Source organism: Pseudophryne corroboree, chromosome 5, assembly GCF_028390025.1.
Source record: "Pseudophryne corroboree isolate aPseCor3 chromosome 5, aPseCor3.hap2, whole genome shotgun sequence".
NCBI lineage: Eukaryota > Metazoa > Chordata > Amphibia > Anura > Myobatrachidae > Pseudophryne > Pseudophryne corroboree.
The window spans coordinates 361619874-361633799 of record NC_086448.1 but is presented as its reverse complement, the minus strand read 5'-3'; positions in this window follow the sequence as shown (position 1 = coordinate 361633799).

The window sequence follows — 13926 nt, the reverse complement described above, 5'->3', positions numbered from 1 at the left end:
TCTCAAACCCCTCCTACATCCTTCATTGCTCCGTGTCCCATGCAAAGGAACTATATCCAACCTCCTCATCTTGTTCTTCCACAGCCTGCTACCTCCTTGGGCAAATCTCAGCTGCCGGATCCCCAAACTTTGCTAGGCGTGACACTTAAACGGCAGCACCACTGGACTGGACTTATACGGCAGCACCACTGGACTTATGTCAGCACAGGACACCACCATTGGACTGATGCAGCACAAGACAGCACCACTGGACAGGACTTATCTGGCAGCATCATTGGACTGGACTTATACGGCAGCACTACTGGACTTTTGGCAGCACAGGACACCACCACTGGACTTATAGCAGCACAGGCCACCACCAGTAGAGTAACTGGACTGATGCAGCACAAGACAGCACCACTGGACTGGACTTATATCGCAGCACCATTGGACTGGACTTATACGGCAGCACTACTGGACTAATGGCAGCACAGGACACCACCACTAGAGTACCTGGACTGATGCAGCACAAGACAGCACCACTGGACTGGACTTATACAGCACCACTGGACTTATACAGCAGTACCCCTGGACATATACGGCAGCACCACTGGACTGTATTTATACAGCAGCACCACTGGACTGTATTTATACAGCAGCACCACTGGACTGGACTTATACAGCAGTATTCCTGGACTTAAACGGCAGTACCCCTGGACTTATACGGCAGTACCCCTGGACTTATACGGCAGTACCCCTGGACTTATACGGGAGCAACACTGGACTTATATGGCAGCACCACTGGACTGGACTTATACGGCAGCATCACTGGACTGGACTTATACGGCAGCACCACTGGACTTATGGCAGCACAGGACACCACCACTGGACTGATGCAGCACAAGACAGCACCACTGGACAGGACTTATACGGCAGCATTATTGGACTGGACTTATACGGCAGCACTACTGGACTTATGGCAGCACAGGACACCACCACTGGACTTATGGCAGCACAAGACACCACCACTAGAGTACCTGGACTGATGCAGAACAAGACAGCACCACTGGACTGGACTTATACAGCACCACTGGACTTATACGGCAGTACCCCTGGGCTTATATGGCAGCACCACTGGACTGGACTTATACAGCAGCACCACTGGACTGGACTTATGCGGCAGTACCCCTGGACTTATGCGGCAGTACCCCTGGACTTATGCGGCAGTACCCCTGGACTTATATGGCAGCACCACTGGACTGGACTTATACGACAGCACCACTGGATTGGACTTATACGGCAGTACCCCTGGACCTATATGGCAGCTCAACTGGACTGGACTTGCACGGCAGTACCCCTGGACTTGTACGGCAGTACCCCTGGGCTTATATGGCAGCACCACTTGACTGGACTTATACGGCTGTAACAAATGTTTTCAATGATATGCGCAATAAAACTTGGAGTGCAGCTATCTCAAGTGCAAATAGAGGTGTACCCCACACTTCAAGAAATACAGCAAATGTAAAGAAAGTTTTCACACGTGGAAATAGCGCTCACCAAATACCATGCAAAAATATGTGTATAATCAACTAGTATGAAATACATTCACCCTTAATTGAGTAATAATCCTCATAGGATGATAACTGGAGGTGGTTTACTGGCTCCAAGGAAGTGCTTTTATACCTTAATAGATGAAGATCCCAGCTGTCTCCAATGATTATCCACAGCGCGCGCTCCGAACAGCGCACATGCGCGATCATTACCCGAAACCGGAAGTCATCGGTGCGGGTCACATGCGTTCCAAATAGCCAGAAGTCGTGTATTCGGCTTCCCTGCACCATACGAAGTGGATATCCTTGCTGTTCACATGCGTTCCACTAAACAGGAAACGCAATAACCCGTCGTTATATCCTCTTGTGCAGCTGTTCCTTGGACTTATACGGCAACACCACTGGACTGGACATATACGGCAGTACCCCTGGACTTATACGGCAGTACCGCTGGACTTAAATGGCAGTACCCCTGGACTTATACCGCAGCACCACTGGACTGGACTTATACGGCAGTACCACTGGACTTACAAGGCAGTACCGCTGGACTTATACAGCAGTACCGCTGGACTTATACGTCAGCACCACTGGACTGGACTTAAACGGCAGTACCCCTGGACTTATATGGCAACACCACTGGACTGGAGTAACACTGCAGCACCACTGATTGGACTTATACGGCAGTATCCCTGGACTTATACGGCAGTACCCCTGGACTGAACTTATATGGCAGTACCCCTGGACTTATATGGCAGCACCACTGGACTGGACTTATACGACAGTACCGCTGGACTTATACGGCAGTACCGCTGGACTTATATGGCAGCACCACTGGACTGGACTTATATGGCAACACCACTGGACTGGAGTAACACGGCAGCACCACTGGACTTATACGGCAGTATCCCTGGAATTATACGGCAGTACCCCTGGACTTATATGGCAGCACCACTGGACTGAACATATACTGCAGTACCCCTGAACTGGACTAATACAGCAGCACCACTGGACTGGACTTATTTGGCAGTACCCCTGGACTTATATGGCAGTACCCCTGGACTTATACGGCTGCACATCTGGACTGAACTTATACAGCAGCACCACTGGACTGGATATATACGGCAGTACCCCTGGACTGGACTAATACAACAGCACCACTGGACTGGACTTATTTGGCAGTACCCCTGGACTTATACGGCAGCACATCTGGACTGGACTTATACAGCAGCACCACTGGACTGGACATATACGGCAGTACCCCTGGACTGGACTAATACAACAGCACCACTGGACTGGACTTATTTGGCAGTACCCCTGGACTTGTATGGCAGTACCCCTGGACTTATACGGCAGCACATCTGGACTGGACTTATACAGCAGCACCACTGGACCAGACTTATACGGCAGTACCCCTGGACTTATACGGCAGTACCCCTGGACTTATACGGCAGCACCCCTGGACTTATACGGCAGCACCCCTGCACCAGACTTATACGGCAGTACCCCTGGACTTATACAGCAGTACCCCATGACTTATACGGCAGTACCGCTGGACCGGACTAATACAGCAGTACCATTGGACTTATACGGCAGTACCGCTGGATTTATACGGCAGTACCTGTGGACTTATACGGCAGTACCTGTGGACTTATACGGCAGTACCCCTGGACTTATACGGCAGTACCCCTGGACTTATACGGCAGCACCACTGGACTGGACTTATACAGCACCACCACTGGACTTATGGAAGCACAGGACACCACCACTGGACTTATGGCAGCACAGGACACCACCACTGGACTGATGCAGCACAAGACAGCACCAATGGACTGGAATTATACAGTAGCAGTACCCCTGGACTTATACGACAGCACCCCTGGACTTACACAGCAGCACTACTGGACTGGACTTATACGGCAGCACCATTGGACTTATGGCAGCACAGGACACCACTGGACTTATAGCAGCACAGGACACTACCACTGGACTGATGCAGCACAAGACACCACCACTGGACTGATGCAGCACAAGAAAGCACCACTGGAATTATACAAAAGAGCATGTCGCCACGCCACGTCATTTTCCCGCACAGACACTGAGACATGTCCTCTCACTACACTCTCCAGGACTAGAGTGAAAATGGCGCAGACGCGTGGCTCCTTATATGGAATCCAAAACCCGCGAGAATCCGACAGCGGGATGATGACGTTTTGCCTCGTTCTGGTTTTCGAGTCTGGCAGGAAAACCCGAGCCGGACTCAGATCTGGACTCTGAGTCTGAAGTTCGGGGGTTTTCGGTTCTAAGGGAACTGAGTCCGCTCATCTCTATTTCAAACTGAAATCTAAATTGCAGTGTAAAAATAAAGCAGCCAGTATTTACCATGCACAGAAGCAATATAACCCACCTAAATCTAAATCTCTCTGCACATGTTACATCTGAACTTCTATGTCTACAATAATCAATTTACTAACAGGATGAGAATGCCAACAGGAGACATGGTAATTATTTTACACCTCCCCTGTCCCCTACCCTAAGGTGACGGCTAGGGCTAAAACACCGGGGGCAGTGGCTAGGTCTAAAACTCGCGGGATGGCAGCTAGGACTAACCACCTCACTAGTGCCTAACCCTAACCCCTCCCATCCTGGGCCCTAACCCTAACAGTCACCCCGACACCTTCCCTCGGTATGTTAGCAGTCAGTGTTCCGGAGCTGGGATTCCCAGTGGTGTCGGGATTCTAGCATCGGTCACATGACTGCTGGCATCCCGACTGCTGGGATGCTAAATGCATCCCTACTGATCTTAGGAGGTAATTAGACACAGGCTGCTTTGCAAATATGAATATTAAAAATGCAAATGCAGTAGGAGGTGTTACACACCTCCTTGCTGCATTTGTGATCCCAGCACTTCGACTGGCATCACAGCCTGGTATTAACATTGTGACAAATGGCTAGCTGAGTAATCCTCAGCATACGCAACCTGGCCATTGCAGTGGGCCTTGCAAGTCCAAGAAATCTGCATCTTTAGACACAACCTTGAACTTGCTACTCCTAGAAAACCGGGGTGACATGCATCCATTTCCGGTAACACTGGCCATTCCCGCCACGTCCCCCAATTGCCTGTTAATCAGGCAGAGGCTTACGGAGAACTGCTTGCGATCACGCACATATGCAGATGTGGTTCTGCATCTGTGGTTTCCCCATAATCGGGAAACTGTGCAGGTGGTCACTTGTTTCGATCAATACTGAATGAGGGCAGAAGTCCAGTTGTGGCTTTATAGTAGTATCCAACTTTGTGCTCATTGCAGTTCATTATTCTTATTCTGTACTTCTGTCCTGCTGGTGTGTTCTCCTGCATGGAAACCTGTGTTCTGTTACTTGACTTGTTATGACCCTGGCCTGTTTTATGGACATGTCTGCATGTGAGATAAAGGCATTGAATGGGAGCGGTATTTGGAAAGCATGCTGTTCCTTGTAGTGCTAATGGGAGATCTTGGGGGTGGCTCCCGGGTAAGTTAGCTCTCTGCCTGGATGTGTTTTAGTATGAGCCTTTATCATGAGGCCTACTGTAGACATATTACATGACCCTATGTGGGTACTGCTATTATGTAGTGTTAGGACTGCTGATATCAGAGAAGCCTTGGCGCGGCTCAGCAGCTAAACATGTCTTTGCAAATATGTGTGACTAATTCTCTGAAATTCTATTACCATATAGGTTCAGGTACGGTTGCAGGTAATTTTTTAGTTTACTAAGGGAACACTGTGGGCGGAGGGGGGGGGGGGGGGAAGCACCATCCCTCCCTGTCTGCTTTTTCTCTGTGACCCATCCCGCTTTCTAGCACCTGATTTAATTATCTCCAGGAATGATAGAGCAACTGCTATTGTTTGTCTGTTTTATGGACTTCCCTGAACTCAGCCTGCATCTAAGGGGGATATCCAATTACCGGTTAATTACCATCAGGTCCGAAAAATGACTGTTTTTCTGACTTTTTTCCGATGTTTCACCGATTTTTTTTATTTTTTTTAACAGGCTATCCAACATAGATTGCCTGTAAAAAAAAAAAAAAAAAGCTGATCTTCCGAAAACACACAGGTTCAGTGAAACCTGTGTGTTTTTGGTTGAAATAGCCCCGTTTTCACATGAAAACTAAGGCAGGCAAAACAAAATCCCACATAACCGCAGTGACCTGCAGTGTCCTTTGCCTGCCGCAGCAGTGGCAGGCTAAGACTGAAGGGAGGGCGCCATGGCCCAGAAGCCGGCACTTGGCGCTTAACCCCTGTGGGAAAGCCGGGGCAGCGCCACGTCACAAATCCATCTTCCCCCGCCCCCACATGGGGAGCGCTCATGTGACCAGAGAGAGCCGGAACTGCAGCGCTGCCCCAGGAGCTGTCAGGAGCCAGCACCCGATGCAGCATCAGGTAACCCCGATAAGCCGTCGCTCGTGTTGGCTTATCGGAGCTAATAGGATAGCCCACGGTGGAACAATTAGCCCCGGTAAATTACTGGGGCTAATTGGATATCTCCCTAAATGTTTTACCTGGGTTTAGACTTACCAGAAACTCTGCCTTTTCCTGACCATCTGCTTGTTACTAGACTTCTGTTTTTACTCAGCTCATACTTCAGTCTCTTTCTTGAAGTCTATATTTCTTGCCTCTACTATACCATTAGGTACTGTCTACTCTGTTGCCTTAGTACCACCTGCATTTATCAGCTCTTCAGAGATTGTGTTACCTTTCAAGTTTGTCTTGCATTATTCAACTCGCAGTCTCTATCTTGGATCCAAGGGATTTATTATCATATCTGCATACATCTCTCACTAGAAGTATTCAAATTTGCTCAACAGTTTTCAAAGACATCTTGAATTTTCAGATACTCTACATATACATGTGTGGCTGCCATCAAGATTCTGTGACTTGTGTTCTATGCTATACTAATACTACTCTTAACACAGGATTACTTTCATATCTCGTTGATTACTAGTATACAGTATGTGCCAATTCTATTAAGGTCTCCTGTTGGTATGCTGCAATTCAATAAAATGTCATCACTCCATCTTTGTTCTGCGGATGAACTGGCAAACAGTACCAGAACAAGGCTTTTTCAGGCCAACAGTGGTTTGAGGGAGTTCCTTGATACATGGATGCATTCCTTCTGATTTATGTGGAGAAACATATTTACTAAATTCTATAAGCTTGTGGAATTGTTACTATTTTAATTACATGACTACAGTGTCTCAGTCATGCACTCAAGGTCATGCCTGCCCTAATAGTTAATAACTTAATCAACTTCCATTTGGTCAGTGAAAGCTACATCACTGCTTTCTGCTCTTCAACTGATATGCTCTTACATGAGTGCCAGAGAGGCAGAGTAGGGACTCTGGGTCTAATTCAGTAAGGATTGCATTTGCAAAGCTGCTCGCAAATGCAATCTATAGCAATGCAAGTGCAGTAAGGAAGTGCATGGCACCTCCTTCCTGCGATAGCAATAGCAACACTGCGATCGCAGTCCAGGATGAACATCGCGACCATCGGTTCAGGCTTGTCGTCGCAGGGCGTCATGCGAGGCCATGGAAACTGCATCTGGCGATGCAGTGCTTGGCCTCGCCACTTCCGGGAAACAAGGGCGTTACACCCCCATTTCTGCCAATGCTGGTTTTCCCCGCCCCTTCACCCTGAATGCCTCTGCCTGTCGATCAATACTGCGATGTGATCGCAGGATTCATTCTGCACATGCGCAGAATAGTTTCCTGACCATCGGGAAAGTGCGCTGGGGATCACAAAGTGATCCTTACTGCATTAGACCCTCTATTACAAGGAGATGGTTTTGGAGACAGCACTAACCGAATTCAGACAGTGCTCAGGGTTCTCCATCTTTTGGACCATATCTAACATTTTTCATCTGAATTCTGAGCTCAGAAGCCTATCAACATATTTTGATACAATCAGTGAACTTAAATACATCATAAACAGGGACATACAGTATGGGAATATTTTAAACAATTTTTATCCCTCCCCCCCCCCCCCCCAAAAAAAAATGCAGATTACAGCATTTTACTCTTCCTGATATGACGAAGCTAGTTAAAAATAGGTCTTCTAAAAATTACTGTAAAACTTATTTTCTAAGATATTGGACCAAACTGAGCAGCAGATGCAGCTTGTAAGCAAAGCCTTTGCCATTAGCTAGTCTCTGCTAATTACCTTCTGCTCTTTTCACGGAACCTAATTGTTCAATCACGTGCAACTCTCTACTGACCAGTCATGGCTGGAATGTAGTCAAAAGGGCGACAATAACAATGCCAATATTAATAACGTTGACATTGGGGTATATTTACTAACATTCGTAATTTTCGGAAAAAGGTCAAAGTTCAATCACGAATGACATCGAAAGTGTAAAACTGCAACTTTTTGAATTTATTACGCCTAATTTACTAAGCTGCCGTATTCGGATTTTTCATTTGTTCCGATGTCGATGTCATTCGTGTTTTTTTCCCGTTTTTTACGGCAGTGATTAGCAAAACACTGCCGACTTTATCACAATGAATCTCGGCCGGATCTGTGTGATCCGTGCTGGGGTTCATTTTTATTTTTAATTTTTAAATAAACACTGTAAAACGGAGAAAAAAAATGCGTGGGGTTCCCCCTCCTAAGCATAACCAGCCTCGGGCTCTTTGAGCCGACCCTGGTTGCAGAAATATGGGGAAAAAAATGACAGGGGTTCCCCCATATTTAAGCAACCAGCATCGGGCTCTGCGCCTGGTCCTGGTTCCAAAAATACGGGGGACAAAAAGAGTAGGGGTCCCCCGTATTTCTAAAACCAGCACCGGGCTCCACTAGCTGGACAGATAATGCCACAGCCGGGGGTCACTTTTATATAGTGCCCTGCGGCCGTGGCATCAAAAATCCAACTAGTCACCCCTGGCCGGGGTACCCTGGGGGAGTGGGGACCCCTTCAATCAAGGGGTCCCCCCCCCCCAGCCACCCAAGGGCCAGGGGTGAAGCCCGAGGCTGTCCCCCCCATCCAATTGGCTGCGGATGGGGGGCTGATAGCCTTTTGTGAAAATGAAAAGATATTGTTTTTAGTAGCAGTACTACAAGGCCCAGCAAGCCTCCCCCGCATGCTGGTACTTGGAGAACCACAAGTACCAGCATGCGACGGAAAAACGGGCCCGCTGGTACCTGTAGTACTATTACTAAAAAAATACCCAAAAAAAGACAAGACACACACACCTTGAAAGTAAAGATTTATTACATACATCCACACAAACATACATACATACTTACCTTATGTTCACACGAGGGTCGGTCCTCTTCTCCAGTAGAATCCATGGGGTACCTGTTGAATAAATTCTACTCACCAGATCCAGGGTCCCAGGCTCCTCGTAGCATCCATTTGTAATCCACGTACTTGAATAAAATAAAACAACGGAAAGCCGAGCCACGCACTGAAAGGGGACCCATGTTTGCACATGGGCCCCCTTTCCCCGAATGCCAGAAACCCACTCTGACTGATGTCTAAGTGGGTTTCTTCAGCCAATCAGGGAGCGCCACGTTGTAGCACCCTCCTGATCGGCTGTGTGCTCCTGTACTGTCTGACAGGCGGCACACGGCAGTGTTACAATGTAGCGCCTATGCGCTCCATTGTAACCAATGGTGGGAACTTTCTGCCCTGCGGTTGACCGAAAGTGACCTCACCGCTGAGCAGAAAGTTCCCACCATTGGTTACAATGGAGCGCATAGGCGCTACATTGTAACACTGCCGTGTGCCGCCTGTCAGACAGTACAGGAGCACACAGCCGATCAGGAGGGTGCTACAACGTAGCGCTCCCTGATTGGCTGAAGAAACCCACTTAGACATCAGTCAGAGTGGGTTTCTGGCATTCGGGGAAAGGGGGCCCATGTGCAAACATGGGTCCCCTTTCAGTGCGTGGCTCGGCTCTCCGTTTTTTTATTTTATTTAAGTACGTGGATTACAAATGGATGCTACGAGGAGCCTGGGACCCTGGATCTGGTGAGTAGAATTTATTCAACAGGTACCCCATGGATTCTACTGGAGAAGAGGACCGACCCTCGTGTGAACATAAGGTAAGTATGTATGTATGTTTGTGTGGATGTATGTAATAAATCTTTACTTTCAAGGTGTGTGTGTCTTGTCTTTTTTTGGGTATATTTTTAGTAATAGTACTACAGGTACCAGCGGGCCCGTTTTTCCGTCGCATGCTGGTACTTGTGGTTCTCCAAGTACCAGCATGCGGGGGAGGCTTGCTGGGCCTTGTAGTACTGCTACTAAAAACAATATCTTTTCATTTTCACAAAAGGCTATCAGCCCCCCATCCGCAGCCAATTGGATGGGGGGGACAGCCTCGGGCTTCACCCCTGGCCCTTGGGTGGCTGGGGGGGACCCCTTGATTGAAGGGGTCCCCACTCCCCCAGGGTACCCCGGCCAGGGGTGACTAGTTGGATTTTTGATGCCACGGCCGCAGGGCACTATATAAAAGTGACCCCCGGCTGTGGCATTATCTGTCCAGCTAGTGGAGCCCGGTGCTGGTTTTAGAAATACGGGGGACCCCTACTCTTTTTGTCCCCCGTATTTTTGGAACCAGGACCAGGCGCAGAGCCCGATGCTGGTTGCTTAAATATGGGGGAACCCCTGTCAATTTTTTCCCCATATTTCTGCAACCAGGATCGGCTCAAAGAGCCCGAGGCTGGTTATGCTTAGGAGGGGGGACCCCACGCAATTTTTTTAAAGAAAATAACCACTTTCCCACCCCTTCCCACTGATATACATGCACGGATCTCATGGATCCCTGCATGCCTATACAATCACGGATTAAAAAAGCAGGTCTGTTTTTTTTTAGCACTTTTTTACGAGTTGTAATTTATCACGGCAGTGTTTGTTTGTTTTTTGCTTTGCACTTCTTAGTAAATTACCGAGATTCATACTTAAACAGCCGCATTTTGACCGATGGTGTATTCATTCGTATTTTTTTTTGTTGGACTTCTAAAAAATTACGAATGCCCTCATCACTGCCGTGATTATTGCTTAGTAAATTACCGAGATGACACTTTGATGAAAAAACGGCATCTCGGTCAAAATCGGGACCTTAGTAAATATACCCCCTTGTATCAATAGTTATATCTACATTGTTAAAATGTCAACATTCTCAGAATGCAAACAGATGACATTTTAACACTGTCATAATGTCAACATTAAGGTTAGGCTGTAGGTGGGAGGGATAGGGCTAGCTGCAGGGGGGGGGGGGGGGGTTAGGGGTAATGCTGTGGGGAGGGGGAGGTTAGTATTAAGCACCACAGGGAAGAATAGGGGATGGGATTAGAGATAGGGCAAATACAGTTAACGAAATGTTGGAGGACCACAGGTCTGAAGTCATGGTTACATGACCGCCAAGACCTGGAAGGACACCACTGCAGCTACCAGGAAAAGGTAAGTCACCCTTTGCTCACAAAGATAAAATATAGACTTGTTGTCATTGTCTACAGCAGGACTGGCCAATCTGTGGCTCTCCAGCTGTTGTAAAACTACAAGTCCCAACATGCCTTGCCACAGATTTGCTATTAGCGAATGCTAAAACTGTGGCAGGGCATACTGGGATTTGTAGTTTCACAACATCTGGAGATCCACAGGTTGGCCAGGCCTGGTCTACAGAATGAATATAGACATGGTCAATGTCTATATTATGACCTGACATGTCAACATGATGACTGTCGAGATTTGATACCAAACCCATCAAGGTCATGGTAAGCTGTTTTCTCAAGCTTCATTTGTACAACAAGTTACCTTAGTTGTCTACACTCCAATTTCTAATGCTGAATTGCTGTGCTGACCTGGTGTGTTGGCCTACATTTGATTGCTTGATGCTCTCTATCTGCTGTTACTAATTTTTCATCTGTGCTGTTGGCCTTTGAATTTTGAGTCTGAGGTGTCTGCTTTGATCTCAGCCTATAACCATCTTCTATCAGCTGTCACCAAGATATGAGCCTGGGGGCAGCAAACTGTGGCTTCTCAGCAATAAACTTCATCATACACTTATGGGTGTTCTAAGAAACCCTAGTAAATTCCAGGATCCCAGGTTTTCCACCAAAATTCTATATTTTTGCAAATGCAAATGTGTAAATCTTAACACATATGTTCCTGAAAATCACATTTCTATAAGTAAATCCTGTATGTAAAACATGAGATGACTCACATTGTATTAACTCTACATACAAATATTTAATTTTTCTACACAATTCACCATTTCTAAAGCCACATGCATCGTCAGGGGCTGCATTTCACATCCAAAAACGAACATGGGTTGGCTGCTAAGAAAATAAAAACATATTCATGCTGCATGAGCGACTTGATTAGCTACTTTAAAAATGATAATAGCACTAAATAAACCAGCTAGTTTATTATGAATTCCTTCTGAGCTTCTTGCACAGGCCATGTTTAGCATGGTATAGTACAAGTCATCGTATGCAGCACAGTGGATGTCACTACCTATTATATATTCTCTTTATAAAAGTAACAAGTATTACATTGGAGAATGTAAAATACAAGGACTTACAATATAAATATAAGTATAAAAAACATAAAAACATACCATGCCGTACTTGCGTGGGTTTCCTCCGGGTACTCTGGTTTCCTCCCACAATCTAAAAATATACTGGTAGGTTAATTGGATCCCAACAAAATTAACCTTAGCATGAATGTGTGTGCGTGTACATGTGGTAGGGAATATAGATTGTAAGCTCCACTGGGGCAGGGACTGATGTGAATGGACAATTATTCTCTGTAAAGTGCTGAGGAATGTGTGCGCTATATAAATGGGTGGTATTCATGTGACCGGCGGTCGGGAGACCGACAGTCACATGACCTCCTCCACCATCCCAACCGCTCACTATCCCGATGGTCGGCATGCCGGCCAACAGGGACTATTCCCACTTGTGGGTGTCCACGACACCCATAGAGTGGGAATAGAACCCGTGGCGACCGCAGGTCGCCACCGAGCCCACAGCGTGGCGAGCGCAGCGTGGCGAGCGCGGCGAGCCCGCAAGGGGCTTGCTGCACTCGCCCCTCCCCGCCGGGATCCCAGGCGTCAGTAAGCTGACCGGCGGTCTCCTGACCGCTGGTCAGCTGTACTACACCCATATAAATAACTGGTAATAAATAAATAAATAAATAATAAATGATGGGTATTATAGTGCACAGACAGATTCTCTCACCCATGATAGGCACCACTCCCATTTGCATCTGCAGAACAGTGAGGAAGATTTACTAAAATTTCTAAAAATTAAAAGGTGTGGTGTTTCCCATAGCGAACAATAAGATTTTAGCTATCAAGTCTCTATTGCATCCTAGAAAATTAAATAATCTGATTGGCTGCTTTGGCAACATCACTTTTTATTTTTATAAGCTTTAGTAATTCTACCCCAGTGTTTTATATTGTTCCCTTTGTCTGCAATTTTATGTACTCTTCTCTCTCTCCTTTTTTTCCCCCATGTGTCTCGAAAGTCCTCATACGGGTGTGGATCATTAGATCGACAGTGTATATGTTGACAATGTTTAGGTCGACAGTCACTAGGTCGACAGGGTTGGAAGGTCGACAGGGTTTCTAGGTCGACATGTGCTAGGTCGACATGAGTGTTTTTTTTCTTTTTTGGTGTCGTTTTCTTCGTAGAGTGACCGGGAATCCCAATTGGTGCACCGTGTCCCCTCGCATGGCTCGCTTCGCTCGCCATGCTTTGGGCAAGGTGCCACACATTACCATTCTAATCGTAGTCCACGTGGAACGTTAAGTATGAAAAAGTTCAAAAAAAGAAAAAATTTGAAAAACTCATGTTGACCTTTTGACCTGTCGACCTAGCACATGTCGACCTAGAAAACCTGTCGACCTAGTGACTGTCGACCTATAGTGGCCGACCTAAACATTGTCGACCTGGTGTCGATCTTCAGACCGGATCCCCTTCATCAGAATCAGAATCCGCTTTATTGGCCAGGTATACTTGCGTATACTAGGAATTTGTCTTCGGTTTGCTATACAACAGCCAAGTAGGTAACAGGTAAGCAGGTGTGTGTGTGTGGGGGGGGGGGACAAGTAAAGTTACACAGATAGGTATACCGTAGGGACACAAGTTAGTTACATGTACGTCTAGTCAGTCAATGTTCAGGAGTTCAGCAGGTGGACCGCTTGGGGAAATAAACTTTTGAGGCTTCTGGTGGATCTGGCGGGGACAGCCCTGTAACGCCTGCCTGAAAGAAGCAAGTTAAACATGCTGTGGCCGGGGTGTAGCTGGTCTTTTACTATCTTCATTGCCCGCTTTTTAGCTCTGGACAAGTACAGGTCCTGGACTGAGGGAAGGTTGGCCCCGATGATCTTCTCTGCGGTTCTGACCACCTTTT